The sequence below is a fragment of the Dromiciops gliroides genome, chromosome 4, assembly GCF_019393635.1.
Source record: "Dromiciops gliroides isolate mDroGli1 chromosome 4, mDroGli1.pri, whole genome shotgun sequence".
NCBI lineage: Eukaryota > Metazoa > Chordata > Mammalia > Microbiotheria > Microbiotheriidae > Dromiciops > Dromiciops gliroides.
In genome coordinates this window covers 441,420,761-441,439,743 of record NC_057864.1, presented here as the reverse complement: position 1 = coordinate 441,439,743, position 18,983 = coordinate 441,420,761, and the positions used below count along the sequence as shown (strand labels likewise).

The 18,983-nt window shown below is 37.2% G+C and overlaps 1 protein-coding gene across 4 annotated transcripts in view; it reads right to left on the bottom strand.

Moving 5' to 3' along the window:
* MAGI3 (membrane associated guanylate kinase, WW and PDZ domain containing 3) overlaps positions 1-18,983 on the bottom strand; it is a 224,895-nt gene that overhangs the window by 104,034 nt on the left and 101,878 nt on the right. The gene's annotated exons all lie outside the window — the stretch shown is intronic.

Here is an 18,983-nt window from a genome sequence, read left to right as displayed (position 1 = left end):
ATAAAAATGTAATGGCCAGAAACCTTCCTAACTAGCCAGTTTTGTGAAATGTAAACATCGCTTTCAGCCATAGTGAAAGGGTGCCTCAGTCTGATCTCCACTAAAGGGAATATGTAGGGAATTTCTGCCTACTTAGACGTCAGAAAGGCATTATATTCACAAGGAACTGAGAAGTTTCATCCCCTTTATTACAGTAGTAATGGTGACATAAAGCAGAAAAGTGGGACATTCAAGATATAGAAGGAATGGGGGATAATCCAGAGGGCAGTAGAATGGTTAGGGAGGGTTTGCACATGACAAAATAGAGCCAGCAGAGGTTAAAAAAATAAATAAAACAATTCCACCCCCATCCCCCATTTGTCTCTGTCAAGTGTTAATTATCAATCAAGACTCCAGTTAGCTGGAACTTATTTTAGAAATGTAATGAGATAGGAAACGAGAGTCTGAATCAATAACTATTCATTATTTGATTTTATCTTACTATCAAAACTGTGCTGTCAAAGCTAAAATATAGCATATTTTAACTCAGTAGTTGTTCCTTATTCATTTAGACAGCTACTGTGGTCAAACTTATCATGAGCTGTAACTCTTTCTATACCATTTTTCCCCCATACATATAACCCATATGAAAGAGTACCTAAGGGTTTACAGATAGGAAACAATGTTCTAGAAGACTGGAAGATGCCAGTGAGGTCCTAACTTCATAGAAATGCATTAGTGCCTGCTCTATCTTCATCAAAGATGTAGAAACAAAGTTGGAAGTTAGAACAACCATGATATGTATTTATGAGCTTTAAAATGTAAATAGGCTGAAGTCTCAGCCTAGTAGTCACTAGAAGCAACACTTATTTAAATCCAAGATTTCCCCAATTTTAATTACATTGTTTTAACCAGAGATGATGTGAGAAGTGTTGGACCCAGAATAAATTTTAATGTGAACATAACAAAAAACATAAGAGTAAGATAAAATTAAATGAGAAAAGACGCAATAAAAATGGCACAAAGAACACTTCTTTCTGTAAAGACTTCTGAAGGAAAGAATTCAACAACTCTGTTGCATTTGGAACCTGAGAGCTCCCCAAGGTGAGAAGACAAAGACACAGGAGCTGAATATCTTAATACCCCAGGAGCAAGAGCTGCTTCTAATTTCTACTATCTACTCTTATTGAGGCTCTAGGTGAAGCTCTGATAATTGTATAGTTGCAAGGAAAACCCCAGAGTTCTTTCAGAAAATAACTATTTCTGATAAAGCTGGCAACAATAAAACCCTTCTATTTACATTAGTGTGAAGAACCTACATTTAGAGCTGGAAGGAAGCTTATAGGTAATCTAGTCCTTCACTCTCATTTTATACAGGAGAAAACTGGGACACAGGCAAGTTCACTGACTCACTCCAAGCTACAGACTAAGCGTCAGAGCTGGGAATTGAACCCAGGTCCTCTTAAACAAAATCCAATCTTCCTTCCTTCTTGTCTCCACAATGAGAAATGTTACAAATTGTAGAGAAGAACAAATTAAGTAAGATAGATGAAAAATGAATTCTAATTGGTCAAGATAATTTAATAGCAATAATTATGGCAGAGCAGAAACAGGGGCAGGACCTATGATCTCAATGACAGCTAGAATTCACAGATCTGGACAATTCTCCCTTACCCATGAAGGCCAGGGAGCACTTTCTCTCCAACTTAGTCTTAGAGAGTTGACTAGCATAGTAAAAAGATAAGTAAGGGGCAGCTTGGTGGTGCAGTAGATAAAGCACTGGCCCTGGATTCAGGAGGACATGAGTTCAAATCCAACCCCTGGGTGAGTCACTTAATCCTCACTGCCTGGCCCAGGTTACACAACCAGTTAAGTGCCTGGCCCAGGTTATACAACCAGTATGTTTCTGGGAGGCACTTTCAAGTTAGTTATAAGCTTTTAGCAAAGTAAAAAAATATATATATATATATTTTTTTCCTTTTCTAAGACAATTCAGAAGCAAAATGGTATGGCAGAAAGTGAATCTTAAATAACTTAAAGTGACCTATTTATTAAGTGTATGGCCTTGGGCAAGTACTGACCTCTCTACTGACCTTCAGTCTCACATCTATCTCCAACGGTCTTTCAGACACCTATATGTTCAGTAGACATTTTAAGCTTAACATGTCCCAAACTGAAATCTTCATCCCTTCCAAACTTCCCTACTACTGTCCAGGGCATCACCATTCTCCCAGTCACCCAGGCTTACAACCTTGGAGTCTTCTTAGACTCCTTACTCTGTCTCACCCTCCATATGCAAGCTGCTGTCAAGGCTGGTCAATTTCACCTTTGAAACATCTCTCAAATATCCCCCCTTCTCTTCTCTGACAACACTATCAGGATAGGCCCTCATCATCTCACATCAATTACTGAAATAGGTGGCTGATGGGTCAGCTTGTCTCTATCATCCATTTGGCTATTAGGTTCAGCCCTGTTACCTCTCTCCTCACTAATTCCAGTGGTCCCCTATCACCTCTAGGATAAAAAACAAATCCTGTTTGGCATCCAAGACCTTTAATAAACCATCCTCTCCCTCCCCATTACACCTTTCCAGTCTTCTTACAACTCATGTCCTTCCCCATGAATTCTTCAATCCAATGACACTGGCTTCCTTTGCTGTTTCACAAACAAGACACTCCATCCATTAGGGCATTTTCTCTGTCCCCCAAACCTGGAATGCTCTTTCTTCATCTTACCTGTCTTCCTTCAAATTCCTACAGAAATCCCACCTTCTACAGAAAGCCCATCCGAATCTCTCTCTCTCTCTCTCTCTCTCTCTCTCTTTTGTTTTTTTGGCAGGGCATTGGGGGTTAAGTGACTTGCCCAGGGTCACAAAGCTAGTAAGTGTTAAGTGTCTTAGGCCAGATTTGAACTCAGGTACTTCTGAATCCAGGGCCAATGCTTTATCCACTGTGCCACCTAGCTGCCCCCTGAATCTCTCTTAATTCTAGTGCATTCCCTCTACTGATTGTTTCCTATTCATGCTATATAGATATTTGTTGGTTTGAATATTTGTTTGTATGTTGTCTCCCTCATTAGACTGGGTGCAGAGTCTGGTTTTTTTCCTTTAACTTTTTTTTTATCCTCAGTGCTTAGCATAGTGCTGGCACAAGGGAGGCACTTAAAAATGCTTTTTGACTGACTGACTTAAGTTCCCTGATCCTCAGTTTCCTCACCACTTCAAGGTGTTACACTTGACAGTAATGGTAAGTTTAAAAGGAAGGTTTTGCCTTTTTTTTGGGGGGGGGAGGGGAGGTAATGAATAAAAGAGTACTTATAGTACCTAAATAATGAATAAAAGGTACTTATAGTACCTATCACAGAGGACTGGTATGAGTATCAAATGAAATAATGTTTGTGCAGAACTTGGCAAACTATGTAAAAGTCATTTATTTAATGTTTCAGTTACTTTTCCTTGTTTGCATGGGATGGAAGCCTTGAATTATTTTTGTGACCTTGGGCAAGGCCACAATCTCTTTAGGCCTCAGTTATAGCAATTTTTTATTTCCTTTTATTCCTCCTACAGTTTTTCATTAATATTAACCTCACCTAACCAAAACTTGTCCCATGGGATGTTAAAATTTATTTAAGAGCCTTAAGCATTCCTTAGGTTAGAAACCAGAGTAATAATCTCAACTGTCCCTGACTCCTTGTTGACACATAAATCTCCCTCCTCAATCAGCCTGAGAATGCTCTTTTTGTTGTTCTTCTGTTGTTTTTCAGTTGTATCTGACTCTTCAGGCCCCATTTGGAGTTTTCTTGGCAAAGATACCGAAGTGCTTTGCCATTTCCTTCTCCAGCTCATTTTACAGATGAAGAAACTGGGGCAAAAAGGGTTAAGTAACTTGCCCAGGATCACACTGCTACAATAAGTGTCTGAGGTCATATTTGAACTCAGGAAGATGAGTTCAGGCCCAGTGTTCTATCCATTGCACCATTTACCTATACATTCTTTAAGTATAGTTTAGTCTGTAACCATAGTTTAATCTGTTTGCCTATAGTTTGTTTGATCAGGTTTGCTTTCTTAGGAGATATATGAGACTATGACTCTGTTTAACTAAGTTTGTTCAAATTTTATGACATTGAAGGAAGTATGGGATTTTAGATCTATCTTCTCTTTAACTTTTATGGCGTAAGAGGAATATACAAGATTGCAATACATAAATAAATCATTTCTTTGTCATTCTGATGTAACTTTCCTATAAGAAGACATACTAGATTCCTCATAATAGTTCAGGTTTTCTCTGAGGCCTGAACCAATGCTTGAGTATGATAATAAAACCTAGGTTTTTACCTCCATAAGTTCTGCATTGTGGTAAATATATATTTGGAAGCAGTTACCCACCACATGAATGCAGAGAAGAGATATTTCTCTTATACAGTTTCTCTAGCTGTAAAAAAGTTTTGGCTTGGTTTGATTGTAAAAGTTCCTTCTATCTTAAAATCTATGAGCCTATGACAATGAATTTCACTTTTATTTTATGCTTATGATTTGTGTTGTTATAAAATTACAAAAAAGTCTTTCTTTTAAAAATATAAGCTAAGTGAACTGATTCAACCATTCTGGAGAGCAATTTGGAATTATGCCCAAAGGGTTGTGAAGTTGTGCATACCCTTTGACCCAGCAATACCACTTTTGGGTCTTTTTCCCAAAGAGATCATGGAAAGGGGAGCAGGACCCACATGTACAAAGATATTTATAGCTGCTCTTTATGTTGTGGCAAGGAATTGGAAGTTGAGGGGATGCCCATCAATTGGGGAATGGCTGGGCAAGTTGTGGTATATGAATGTAATGGAATACTATTGTGCTGTAAGAAACGATGAACAGGAGGAGTTCAGAGAAACCTGGAGGGTCTTGAGTGGACTGATGATGAGTGAGATGAGCAGAACCAGAAGAACATTGTACACAGTATCATCAACATTGAGTGGTGATCTACTGTGATGGACTATATTTTTCTCACCAATGCAATGGTACAGAAGAGTTCCAGGGAACTCATGATGGAGGAGGATCTCCAAATCCAGGGGAAAAAAAAAAAGAACTGTGGAGTATAGATGCTGAATGAACCATACTATTTCTTTTGTTTTTGGTGCTGTTGTTTTTCTATTTTGAGGCTTTTCCTCATTGCTCTGATTTTTCTCTTATAACATGACTAATGCAGAAATATGTTTAATCTTATTATATATATATATAAGCATACATATACATATATAAAAATATACATATATACATACATATAAATATACATATATATAAAACCTATATCAGATTACCTGCTGTCTAGGAGAGGGGGGAAGGAGAAAAATCTGAAATTGGAAAGTTTGTATAAACAAAAGTTGAGAACTATCTTTACATGTAATGGAAAAAAATTAATAAATATTTTAAAATATATATAAGCTAAGAAAATTATTTGTGTTCATTATGTTATGAAAAGCAGGGACAAGGATTACATTTTATTTATTTGTTCTTTTAAAAAAGAAGTTGGCATCATTACTTCAGTCTTGGAAATCACTGCTCCAGGCTTTTGTTCTATATCCTACTTCTCCATGGGAAACAAGTGACAAATGTTAATTTACAAGCACAGTACTTAAGTATGGATTTATAATCAAATGCTCTTTAGAATGAATCATAAATTGAAACTTTAGAGAATGGATTTATTGGTATGATTTACAATTCTCTTGTTAGATCTATAAAGCAGGAATATTTACAAACTTTTAGCAGAATTTATGACTTGCAGCTCTATTTTAAGTTTCAGAAAGTAACTTGATTTTTAAAAAATCATGAAACTAGTCAAGAAAAATTCTTAATCAATCAACAAGCCATTTATCATGTTTACTGTACTAAGCACTAGGAATACAAAGAATCAATTTTTTAAAATGATCCCTGCTGGGGCAGCTAGGTGGTGCAGTGGATAAAGCACCAGCCCTGGAGTCAGGAGTACCTGAGTTCAAATCTGACCTCAGACACTTAACACTTACTAGCTGTGTGACCCTTGGCAAGTCACTTAACCCCAATTGCCTCACTTAAAAAAAAAATGATCCCTGCCCTCAAGAAACTCACATTCTTATGGAGTATACTGTGAAGAAATAATGAGATTTAGCAGATACTCAAAGACCCACCTGGAGATTAATCTAGAATGATTGAATCAAGTGAGAGTGATTAACTGCTGATTAGCCTACTTCAAGTTAACTGGATTGTAATCACACCTTGAGAACACCTTCAGAACCAATGGATTTGGATGACACCAACCAATCAGCTTGAAGCAGTGTGTAAGGACTACCTCTGTTCCAGGCCTATAAAAAGTTTCCACAATCAGTTTGCTGGAGAGAGTTCATGATTGAAGCAGGCTTGTGGCAGAGGACTTGAGGAAGAACCAGACCAGGCTGGAACTCTAGGCTAAATAGGCTTTTTTCTTAACTTTCTGAACTCCATGGGAATATCTGTATGCTTTAATAAATGTTTAATGCCCAAGGACTGGTGCTAAAGCTTCTAATTTAAGGCAACCACAATTTAGATTTTAAACATCACAATACTTAAAAGTATGTACTCAGTCACATCCAAGATACACACAGAGTAAATGGTAGTAAACACTTGTCTTAGAGAAGTCAGGAAAATAGACATCTGTGAGATTTAGAGCGCTACCAACCTGTTGAGAAAGATATTACAGGGAAGCTCCACCATGAGGAGAAAGCATGTCACTTGGAAACCATGTGACTTTAGCGTCCAGAAGTTATTGCCTGTTAGTTGTGTCAATCAAAGTTACCAGCCAATTAGCTTGGAGGGGTGTGTGTGTGTGTGTGTGTGTACAGCCCTGTTTCCTGTTTTACAAGAGGTTCTGCGAAAAGCCGCTGAGGTGAGGTCTTTTGGGTTCCTGACCTCGGCTTGGCAGGTCAGATGCTGGGGTCTATTAGATAAAATTTGCCTTTTACCCCTCTCTCTCTCCTCACCAACTTCCGATGCACTTTAATAAATACTTAAAAGTCTAAACTCTTGCTAAAGCTTCTAATTTAAGGCGACCACTCATTAGATTTTAGACATCATAGCTAGAATTTTAGGCCCCTTACACATCTATTAAGGACTTACAATGTGACAGAAACAGTGCTAAGCAACAAGGATGCAAAGAAAGGTAAAATACATTCCCTGCTTCAGAGTAGGGAAAAACAGCCTATGAACATGTATGTACAAAACAGCTATATACAGGATAAACTAGAAATAATTGATAGAGGGAAGGCATTACAATTAAGGGGACTGGGATCAGGAAAGGCTTCCTATAGAAAGTGGAAATTAGCTGGGATGTGAAGGAGGCCAGTAGGCAGAGGAGGAGAGAGACCATGCTATGCATGTAGGACAGGCAGTGAAAATGAGGAAGTATGGAGACAAGAGTGTCATGGTTGAAGATTAGCAAGGTCAGACTCAGGTAAGAAATGAGAATCTATATTAGGACAAAGAATATGAGTAAAGCTAAGAGGATGGATGTGAGAAACGTTGTGCAGGATGACTCCACTAGACTGAGAAACTGGATATGGGAATGTGGAAAGGAGAACAATCAAGGATGGCTCCAAGATTGCAGAACTGGGGGGTCTGGAAGAACCGTGGTATTGAGAAAAACAGTCTGGATGAGGGAGAGGGGTGTGTGTATGGGGGGAGGGGGAGGTTGGGAAGAATGTGATGAATTCTGCTGAGGTTGAGTTTGGGATGCCTTACAGGACATTCAGGTGATGTCCAGAAATCAGTTTATGGGTTGTCCAAAGACCAGCTAAGATAAGGATTTCCAGCACTGTCAAGTCAAACTTCCTTCTTCACCCTAAACAAGAATGACCACAAAGCAGGGCTCAGCAAGCTATAACAGAAAGCTAAGAACAGGATTTACATTTTTTTTTTTAAGTGAGGCAAATGGGGTTAAGTGACTTGCCCAGGGTCACATAGCTAGTAAGTGTTAAGTGTCTGAGGCCGGATTTGAACTCAGGTACTCCTGAATCCAGGGCCGGTGCTTTAACCACTGCGCCATCTAGCTGCCCCAAGGATTTACATTTTTAAATACAATAAAACCTTATTTTAAAATGAAGAAAACATTCAGCTGGCCTACAAAAGCAGGCAGATTTGACCTAGGCCCTAGCTTCTTAAACTGTGGGGCACAACCCAGCTAGGGCCATGTAACTGAATGTGGGGGTCGTGAAAAATTTGGCAACACTAAAAAGTTATGTATACCTGTTTTATATACCTATAAACCTGGGGTCACGTAAAATTTCTTGGGCAAAAAAGGGTCCTGAGTAGATTTAAGAAAGTTTAAGTTTAAGAAACCCTGACCTAGGCCACACTCAACCCCCTGCCATTAAAACAACAACAACCACCACCACCACCCCACAAAAAACCCCCCAAAAACCGAAAGGGGGGAAAGGAAGGGCATCTTTATAAGAACCTCCATGGATTTCTTCTTGTTTTGCTTTCTGATTTGGCCCCAGGGGTATGGGTAGGAGCAATGAGAAGAAATAACAAAGGGACTATCTTGGAGGTGATGTCAGGAAAAAAACCCTTCTGAACAAACAGTTCAATCTCTTCTAAGTGGTGTGGGCTGCTTCTAGAGGTGGGTGAATTTCCTCCTTAGAAAGGAAACTATGTACAAACTGTATGTTGAATCACTTTTCTGGTTATGTTAGACCGGGGATTATCAGAAATCCAATGAATAAGGCAACAAGACAACAGTTCCTAGAAAGTAGCAGAGTACAAAAAATCCAAACAACTTTCAAACTATCAAGATTCCTGTCTATCATTAACAGAAACCAGTAGGGAAAAAAATAGGAAGAGAAATCCCATTTAAGAGACCAAAATGTATGTATCTGAGGACTAACCTAGCAAGACATACATAAATAAAAACCATATAACAATTTCCACTAAAAATAAAGAACTAAATTAACTGGAGAAATATTCAGGTTCCACAACTGGATCACACATATACGGCAAAAATTATGATTTTACCCAAAGAACTTTGCAAATGTAATGTTACACTAATCAAATTACCAAATGGTTACTTTATAGATTTAAACAAAAAAAAATAATAATTCAAATCAAAGAATAAAAAAGGCAATAGTGTAAAGAGAAATAATAAACAAAATTAGAAAGGAAGAAGGCATTATCAGAGCTCAAACTATATCACAAGTAATAATTACCAAAACTACCTAATTACTGGATTAAAAGTACAGAAACATAAATGGGTAGAATGAATTAGATAAGGAAGACTTAGAAACAAATATGCACGAGTCTGGTATATGATTAAACTCAAGAACACTATTTCTGTTCAACCAAAAATAGTGGGAAAACTGGAAAGAAGTTTGGCAGAAAATAGATTTATAACATCATTTTGTCATGGGGTGCAGAGCACCCCAGAATTTCTCTGGGGCACACTGAGGAATCTTCTCCTTGAGAAACTAAACCAGAGGACAGATAACGCCTAGAGAGATAAACTGAACCAAATCGGACTGAGCTAGTTTGGGATTCCTACCCTTCATTCTGGTCTTCCTTATCCTGGGGAGATAAGTTTGTGTGTGGCTTCGGCCTTTGTGTTCTGAAGAGGGATCTGTAGCCACCCCTCACCCAATTCCTCTAGTCACTACCAGCGGGGGATGGTCCTCCACTCCTCACCCAATTCCCCCAGCTACCACTAGTGGGGGATGGTCCACCTTCACTAAAGGAACTTTCCACAGGCAGATGGTCCACCCCCATCAGGCCTCTATAAAAGTACCTTCCAGTCTCCTGTTCGAGGAGATTTGGTACCTCTGAGCCATGTGCTTTATGCCAAATCTCCCCATGAAAAGTCCAAGGATTTCTTTCATGGTTTCCCTCCCCCCACCCTTCCCTTCCCTTGGCCCTAAATAAACTATCACCTTATTCTAACTACGTTTTGTGTGCAAGAGGGTGTAATTCTTTACAGAGGAATTCCCAAGAACCCCAACCCCAACCTGTACCCCATTTCCCACCATATCAATTTTATACCCTGTATTGTAATAAATTATAAATGGATAAACAAAGACTAGTATGATTAAATTTGGAGATGTTCATCCACAAATGGCTGGCCACCAATTTTCTTTTTGGTGGCAGTGGAAGGAAGGGGAGGAATAAAGCAATCCATGAAGACCATTAATAAGGTGTGGAAAAAAGGAAGTTGCAAACCTGCATTAATTTACCCATAATGATTATATTACACATTCCTGAAGTACTGAAATTCCATCATAAAAAGGACACATTAAAAATCATTATTTTTTTTTCTGATATTATACACTGAAAGCAAAGGAATAAGAGAAAACTCTGATGACCTTAATGGTGACTGCTAGTCTCTTTCCACTACTGGGGTTCTCAACCAACCAATAACCTTTTCATTTCATTTTGTAACGATTGGAATAACGCCACCTGCTGGATACTTACTGTAGAGGAGTTCTGCCCATGAAGGGAAGGTCTTTGAGGGCAAGACCAGGAGTCAGGAAGTGACGCGGGCTAGTGGGAGGAGGAAGGAAGAGACTGGCGCTGAGTCTCGCTGGCTCTTTCCTCTGGACTCTGGCGGAGAAGGGAGCTAGAAATGCGCTCTCCCTTTAATAGATAGGAATCTAGGCCTTTCTCTCTCTCTTTATCAAATTCTTATTCTCCTTAATAAATGCTTAAAAGTCTAACTCTTGCTAAAGCTTATAATTTATTGGCGACCACTCATTAGATATTTTAGACAGTTTAGCTAGAATTTTAACCCTTAACAATTTGATTCATGTTTTTGTTTTTTTCATATGCTCCAGAGAGGGAATACCCAACATAATAGAGGTTTCCCTCTAAGTGTATTAACAGAATCAAGTTAAAAGAAAAAACAATAACCCAAATCAGTAATCAATAATTTTCTTTCTCAATGGATAAAAAGTAATTTTTTTCTCAGGAGTTCTTGTTGTTGTTGTTGTTGTTGTTGTTTATCCTCCTTTCTCAAAGAGTACCATTATACGTCATAATTTGCAATGAACTGGATTTAAGTGAAGAAGGGCTATGCAAGGTCACTAACCTCACTCTCTCCTCCAGAGTCATCTGGGTCCAGTGGCAAGATATACATCAGGAGTGCTGGAGATGGCCCCAGATGTTTAACACAATTGGGGTTAAGTGACTTGCCCAGGGTCACAGTTAGTAAGAGTCTGCAGTCAAATCTGAACTCAGATCCTCCCAACTTCAGGGTCAGTGCTCCACCAACTGTGCCACCTACTTGCCCTCTCAGGAATCCTACCTTTTGACAAAAAGGCTCATACTATCCTACTTCTCCTAAAAGAACAGTATTCACCTGTTCATTCACTCGTTTATTTTTGTGGGGGCTTGTGTTATAGCAAGATCATTTACAATGATTATTTATTTGTGCTCCCCATGCCAGGGATTATTAACAAAACTGACTTTCTGCCAGGTAATCACTGCCCCTTAGCACAATACCAACTGAGGGACTTTATTCTTATTTCTCTCTCAAGAAAGAAGACAGAATTTCCCAGAACAGACATTAACTAAGATTCAGTAATCTTTGCAAATTGCAGTTGTGTATTTAGAATTCCCAAGTCTTGAGATAGAAGTATTGTTACTGATGATTTGTCCAAGAAACTGGGAGTGGGGATAGTTACAAAGGAAGATAAGTATGTGTCTAGTAAGAAATTTAAGATGTGAATTATTATAATTTTCAAGTTCATATTTTATTCTAAAAGGTTAACTTTACATATTAACATCTCCAAACTTTAACAATGGTCACAAACAGATAACTTGAAGAATTCATTCTTTTAAAAGACAGATTTAATAGTTCCTCAGCTCCACACTCCAATCCATTCTCCACTCTACCAAACTGATCTTCCTAAAATGCAAGTCTGACCATATCACTCCAATCTATCCCAACTCCTATCCCTCCCCCTCCCCCTCACTGCTCCCATTCAAGAAGCTTAAATTTCTATTATTCTATTATTGTTTCTTACTTTCAGGATCAAATATAAGACTTCTTGTTTGCACTAGAACCTTTCATAACCTGGGTAGTTCCTTTCTACCTTCTTACACTTGGTCCTTGTATAGTACATTCCCATTTCCTGACTTGAGCCTCTTCACTGGCTACTGCCTGAGCTCGGACTTCTTTCTCTCCTCATCCCCATGCCCCATACCCATCTGCATTGGCTTCCTTCAGGTCTCAGCTAAAAATCCCATCTTGTTCTGGAAGCCTTGTCCATAGCTTATTAAGATTACTTAAATATTGTCCCTCTGAGATCATACCCAATTTATCTTGTTTATGGCTTATTTGTACACAGTTCCTTTCATGTCATCTCCATTAAGACTCAGCTCCTTGAGATCAAGCACTGTTTGTTATGTTTTTTAAACCATTCTTTGTATCCTTAGCACTTAGAAAAGCAACTGACATGTAGCAGACAATAAATGCTAGTTGAATGACTGATCATTTTTTAAATTAAAAATTCCAACCCATCCTTGGAAAATTTCTAACTTACAAGGTGAGAAGTCTTAAAAGTCTATACTACAAGAGGGAAATTCCTTCAAACAAGAGAGCAGACAAGAATAACTTTAGGATTGTTGGTCTCAAATATTTTTTTTCATCCTTAAGTGGTAATAGTTAAAAGGCTATTTCTATCTCTCAACTCATGGAATGACAAAAATCTACTAAAAATAGATCCAAAAAATTAAAATTTAAAAGAATGAATTTCCAGGAAACAAATAGTTATTTATGTTCCTCAATTCAAATTCATTACATACCTTTTTATGTACTACAGAATTGAGAATTTAATTTAATCTAGGACTTTAGGAAGATCTTTTAAATTCTTATGAGACCCAGAAGTTCTATGCAAAAATATGATAGATCTGTGGGGCAGCTAGGTGGCGCAGTGGATAGAGCACCGGCCCTGGATTCAGGAGTACCTGAGTTCAAATCCGGCCTCAGACACTTAACACTTACTAGCTGTGTGACCCTGGGCAAGTCACTTAACCCCAATTGCCTCACTAAAAAAAAAAAAAAAAAGATAGATCTTTAAATCCATTAATTAATCACTGAGTAGTAATTAAATGCTATACTTTGTGCCAGGAAACAAAAAAGTCTCTTCCCTCAAGGAGCTTACATTCTACTGGGGAAAATAATATGTACAAAAACAATCAAGTCCATAATAATGATGATAGCCAGAATTTTAAAAGCATTTTAAGGCTTGCAAAGAGCTTTACAAATTTCTCCTTTTGTCCTCACAACCATCCTGAGAGCTAGGTGCTATTACTACCCCCATTTTACAAGTGAGAAAACTGATATTCTTACTATGGTAAAAGCAAAAGCAAAAGAACTTGCAGCTCCACATAAGAACATCTTGTATAATGATTTCTCTACAGAGAGGTAAATTAAGGTAATTCATGGTCACAAAGAAGCATCATTTCACAGGACACCTGGTCATCTCACTATGAAGTGCTTAAAAGGAATACAAGCTTTTAAAAATATCATGAAAATAATTGTAGCTTATGTTATAGAAGATGAAATAGAAAAATCTATCTAAGCCTTGATACTCAATGATGATAATGATGATGATGGTGGTAGTGAGCAGTGGGAAGGAGAAGAAATTTTATGTTAGAAAATATGGCTGAGCCTGTAGCCTAGTTATTGATAAACTCAAAGTTCCCAGGTCCACCATGGCCAAGACTGTCAGGAAAACTAGAAAGCAGCCTGGTAGAAAGTAGGTCTAAACCAACATCTCACACTGTATAGCAAGACAAACTCCAAATGGGTTCATAATTTATAGATAAAAGGAGATATCAGGGCAGCTATGTGGTGCAGTGGATAAAGCACCGGCCCTGGATTCAGGAGGACCTGAGTTCAAATCCAGCCTCAGACAGTTGACACTTACTAGCTGTGTGACCCTGGGCAAGTCGCTTAACCCTCAATGCCCAGAAAAAAAAAAAAAAGGAGATATCATAAAGAAATCAAAGAAGCCTGGGAAAAAATTGCCTCTCAGATCTATGGATAAAGGAAGAATTCATGACCATACAAGATATGAGATGGTTCATAGGATGTAAAATGTACAGTTTTAATTGGATAGAATTAAAAAAGATTTTGCCCAAAGAAAACCAATGGAGAAAATTGAGGAAGAACTGGCTATATAAATGCCATTATCGTGTATAATATATATACATGCACATTAATATACATATGCACATACACATTTTATTTATTAAATTTTATATTTATGCTACAAATATTAATATGTCTTTATTGTCTTTCCCCCTATAATATAAGTCCTTTGCAAGGAGGAATTGTTTAATTTTTTTTCTATTTGTATCCTCTGCATCTAGCACAGGAACTGGCTCATAGTAAGCACTTTGTGATTGATTAAACTAAGTTGGTGACTAAATTACTAGAGAGAAAGGGACTTATGTAAAAGATGTTGTAAAGAAAAAAATAGCAGGGTTTTGTAACAGAATGGATATGTGGGGTGAATGAGGAATCAAAAAATGACATGGAGGTTATGAAGCTGGGGTTCAAAGGAAGTGGTACCCTTAACAGTAATACGGAAATCTGGAAGATTGATGGGTATGAAGAAGGAAAGAATCAATTCTATTTTGGACATGTTGAATTTGAGATAGTTATGGTACATCCAGACTGAAATGTCCAATAAGCAGTTGGTGATGGGGGATTAGAACTCAGGAGAGAGAAAAGGTTGGGGGGGGGGGGAATGGATCTGGGATATTTAGATCTCATTTGCATAGAGATGACAATTCCTGAGAGCTGAAATCAAGTGAGAGAAAAGGGGTGAAAGCCTTGAAGACTTATAGTGGGCAAGAGATAGGAGGAGATCCAGCAAAGGAGCCTGAGGAGTAGTCCTGATATAAATAGAAGAGCTAAGATAGAGAAGTTTCACAAAAACTAAAAAGGGGAGAAGTTGGTCTACATTGTTAAATGCTTCAGAGAGGTCAAGAAGGATGAGCATTAAAGGGAGGTCATTAAAACTGGTGATTAAGCAATTACTAGTAACTTTAAGAGAGCTGCTTCAGTTGAACAGTGAGCTCAAATGCTAGATTTTAAAGGTTTAAAAGAGAGTGAAAGGAAGAAATGAAAGGCACTGAATTTTTTGTTTGTTTGTTTTTGGTGAAGCAGTTGGGGTTAAGTGACTTGCTCAGCGTCACAGAGCTAGTAAGTGTTAAGTGTCTGAGGCTGGCTTTGAACTCAGGTCCTCCTGAATCTAGGGCCAGTGCTCTATCCACTGCGCCACTTAGCTGCCCCAAAATTTGAGATGATTTTTTTTTTGAAAGGCAATGAATGTACATACTTTTTTCAAATATTTCAGTTAAAAGGGACAGAAGACATAGGTAGCAGAGATGATAAAATCCAGTGAGAGTTCTTTAAGGCTGGGGGAGACTGGACATATCTGTAGGCAGAAAGGAAGGCATCAGTAGACTGGGAGAGATTAGAGAGAGAAAAGTAGAAGGACTGACTGTAAGGGCAATCTCCTGGAGAAGATAGGAGGAGATGTGGTATGTGAAGAGGAAAAAAGAGGAGGTCTGGTGGGAGTAATCCAGGGTTGGACTTTTGCAAGGCACAAGTGTGACAGAACTGGTGTAACAAGGAATTGATGTTGGAAAGGAAGAAGAAAGTAGTCAGATCATGAGTTGTGGAATAGAAAAGTACTGAGTCGTAAAGGTCACACTAAGAATGAAGAATAGGTAAAGCAGTGGTAAGGCATGGGAGGAGAATTATGAGAGAAGAAGAATGGAATAACAGACGATTATAATGGAATAAAGGTATTAAGAAGTTCTTAAACTATGAAGTAGAATACTTGTGGTGAGGACAAGATCTAAGGTATAGCTGAGGTGGAATGGAGGGGTAAGTCACAGGAGTTTAATAGATTAAGGAACTGGAGAGTTAGTTTAATTGAAGAGATATTAACATATATGCTAAATCCTCCAGTATGATGGCAGGATTTGGGGTAGAAAGGGCTCATAGACCCAGGAAGGCACTTCAATGAAACAGAAGAAAGTCTTGGGAATTGGTATACAATGGTCACCAGGATCTTAATTGGTTAGTAAATGTGTATAGATAGGACCTTTAAAAAATTGCTGAATGATGATAGTAGGAAAGTCTGGAAGTGGCAGAGAGTAGCAACATGTGTTTTGACTCCCACACTTTGATCAGTGAATTATTAAGAGTGGTGGCCAGGAATGCAGTCATGATGCAGGGTGAGCCAGGTCTCAGTGAATGTGAGAGAATGGAATAAGAGGAAGAGGTCTAAAATCAAGCAAGTTTTAATTACTGAGCAAGAAACTTCCAGAGGACATAGTGGAAGGGATGGGCAGTTCTAGAATGGGACATTAGGGGAATAAGGGTTAAGGTAGATGGGAATAAAGGACTGAAGAGCAGGATTTGGGGAAGGGGGTTTGTGGGCAATTGAGGGTTCATCATCACTTGGACAGAGAACGTATGAATATGCTGACCACTGGGGAATGACTCCAGGCAGAATATCAAAGAATGAGCGGAGCTCTGATTATGAAGGAAGGTAATTACACAGTTCAAAATCTCTGTACAATCCTTCCCCTTAAAGTCAGTCAGTGCTTGGTGTGACTGTGTCGCTCTTCCTCGTCTATAGGTCTGACTTCTCCATAGATGAGGTTACTGTGTCCCCCAATATCCAGAAGCCAAGTCTCCTGGCAAGTACAAGCACAGCCTGCCAATATTACATACCCCGGGTGTTTCTGGAAACTTGGCAAGGCGCAGGCAGGAGGTGTTGCACTCATATGTTATATGACTCTGAAATCACCTCTATAATTATTATTTACTAAAAGATTCAACCTGAACAGTACATACCCTGGAAAGTGTAATATTGTCTAAGATTGAAATTAGAATTCTTAAAAATTGTAGGTTACATGCAAAAGAGTCACTTATTTGAATATCAATGATCTATGATTAGCACTCAGGAAATATGAGACAGTACATATTTTGACAAGGTATGGCATATGTGTATGTGTGTGTGTGTGTGTGTGTGTGTGTAGAGTACTATTTTATTACATTTGATAGCATAACCTCATTTCTCCCATTCATTGTTCAGTTTACACTGTGTTTTTGTAATTGCCTCTGTTTTCTAAGAATTCAACAACATACAGCCTTATGTAAGAGTGTACTGCACTGTGCAAGAACACAATGTAAGTTACTAGAAATAAAACCTAAATAATTCTCCTCTATTCTAGTTTTAACCATTCTTAGTTGCCATGGCAAGTAACTTGGTATGAAAGAACAGACCCTGAACACAATTTTCTTTGAAGTGTTTCACTATTCCACATACAATTTTGGATTTGCTCCTTAGAGAATAATAAGAAAAAATACAAGGAAAGAAAAATAAATGACAATCTCGGATTTTTTTTAAAAAGTATTTTCTATTTGTTATAAATTTTTCTATTACAACATGCTTTTGAAAAAGGTTTGTTATATTTGCCATTTTTATTTTGTGGGAGAGAATTGTAATCATATTTATTGAATTAACCATCTCTCTTGTCATAGTCTGATAACTTTGTGTTTCATTTTATGAATATAAACAGTTTCTGTAACACAAATTAATCTCATTAGTTAATTCAGATTATTTCACAGTCAGCAAAATCAGAGAAAAACATGTTGTACATTTAAAAATTGCTATTTTTAATGAAAGCTGTCAAATCTAAATAAACTAAATTAATTTTACACACACATGTATGTACATACATATGCACAAATAATACCACTAAAGGTATAGCTGCCATTAAGGAGAAACAATATTTTACAAATAAAACTAATAAAATCATCTTAATAGAGAACCATAGAGAAAAATGAACATAATGACTCAATTAAGATAAAAGTAAAAACAAAACAAAACAAAACAACCCCTTTACACTGTCTAATGATAATAGTTAAGTTTGGCTCAAAAGGAAAAAAAAAGAGAGAAAAAGCATATCCTTTTTTATGCAAAGGTGGGGGACAATGGGTGTGGAACATTATATACATTTTAATGTATTGATGCTTTGATGGTTCAGTTACTACTTTTTATCCCTCTTTTTTATTCTTTGTAACAAGTGATAACTCTTTGGGTAGAAAGTAAAGAAGGAACATAAAGAAGAGATCAAAATAATGTAAAATCAAAATAAATCAATAAAATAAAATTACTTTATATAAAAAAGATTAAAAATTGAAATGCAAAGATTTGATCAAGCTCTCAAAATTTGGTCCAAGCCAAATGTACTTCCATGGAAGAAAAATGTTAAAAACAAAACAAAACAAAAACAAAAAAAACCCATTGATTACAAAGAACATGTTAATTTTAAAGTGGGAAAATTAAATAGAAAGTAAAGAAGAAAATAGAACTGTTTAAAGATGATGCTTTAGGACATACACATTTTCCCCCTCTTACATAAGAGTTGATTAAAAGCTTTGCCTTGGATTGCTTGAGCAATACAACACTATGTATTTAAATTTTTCTTTCAATGTACAGTTGAAATCTCTCACACAAAACTGACTAAAATGCAGCAAGTAGCAAGATAAAGCAAATATTTATAATTTAGGGTTACAAAAAGGTATTGTTTACTCTTACTTTCAATTGTAATTAAATTGAAAAAAAAATAAACTTAATAAATAAATGTATTTCATTTCACTAATAACCAAAATTCAAAATAGTATATTCCAATTACACATTAAGGTAAGCACTAAATGTCACATTATAAGCAAATTTTTACATGGAACAGAGCTTCTCAAATAAACAGCTTAATAAAATTAAAATTTTATAACTTAATTTTTTTCAGATGACTAGGAATACTAATAGAAGCAATAATAATAATGTCCAATATAAGCCAAACAAAAATCACTATTAGTTAACAAAATGACTAGGATACTGCTTTTCATACCTTAAAAACAACCATTATAATCATAACAATAGAGACTTCTCATTTGAAAATTTTTTGGGGGGAGGTACAGAAGGGAGAG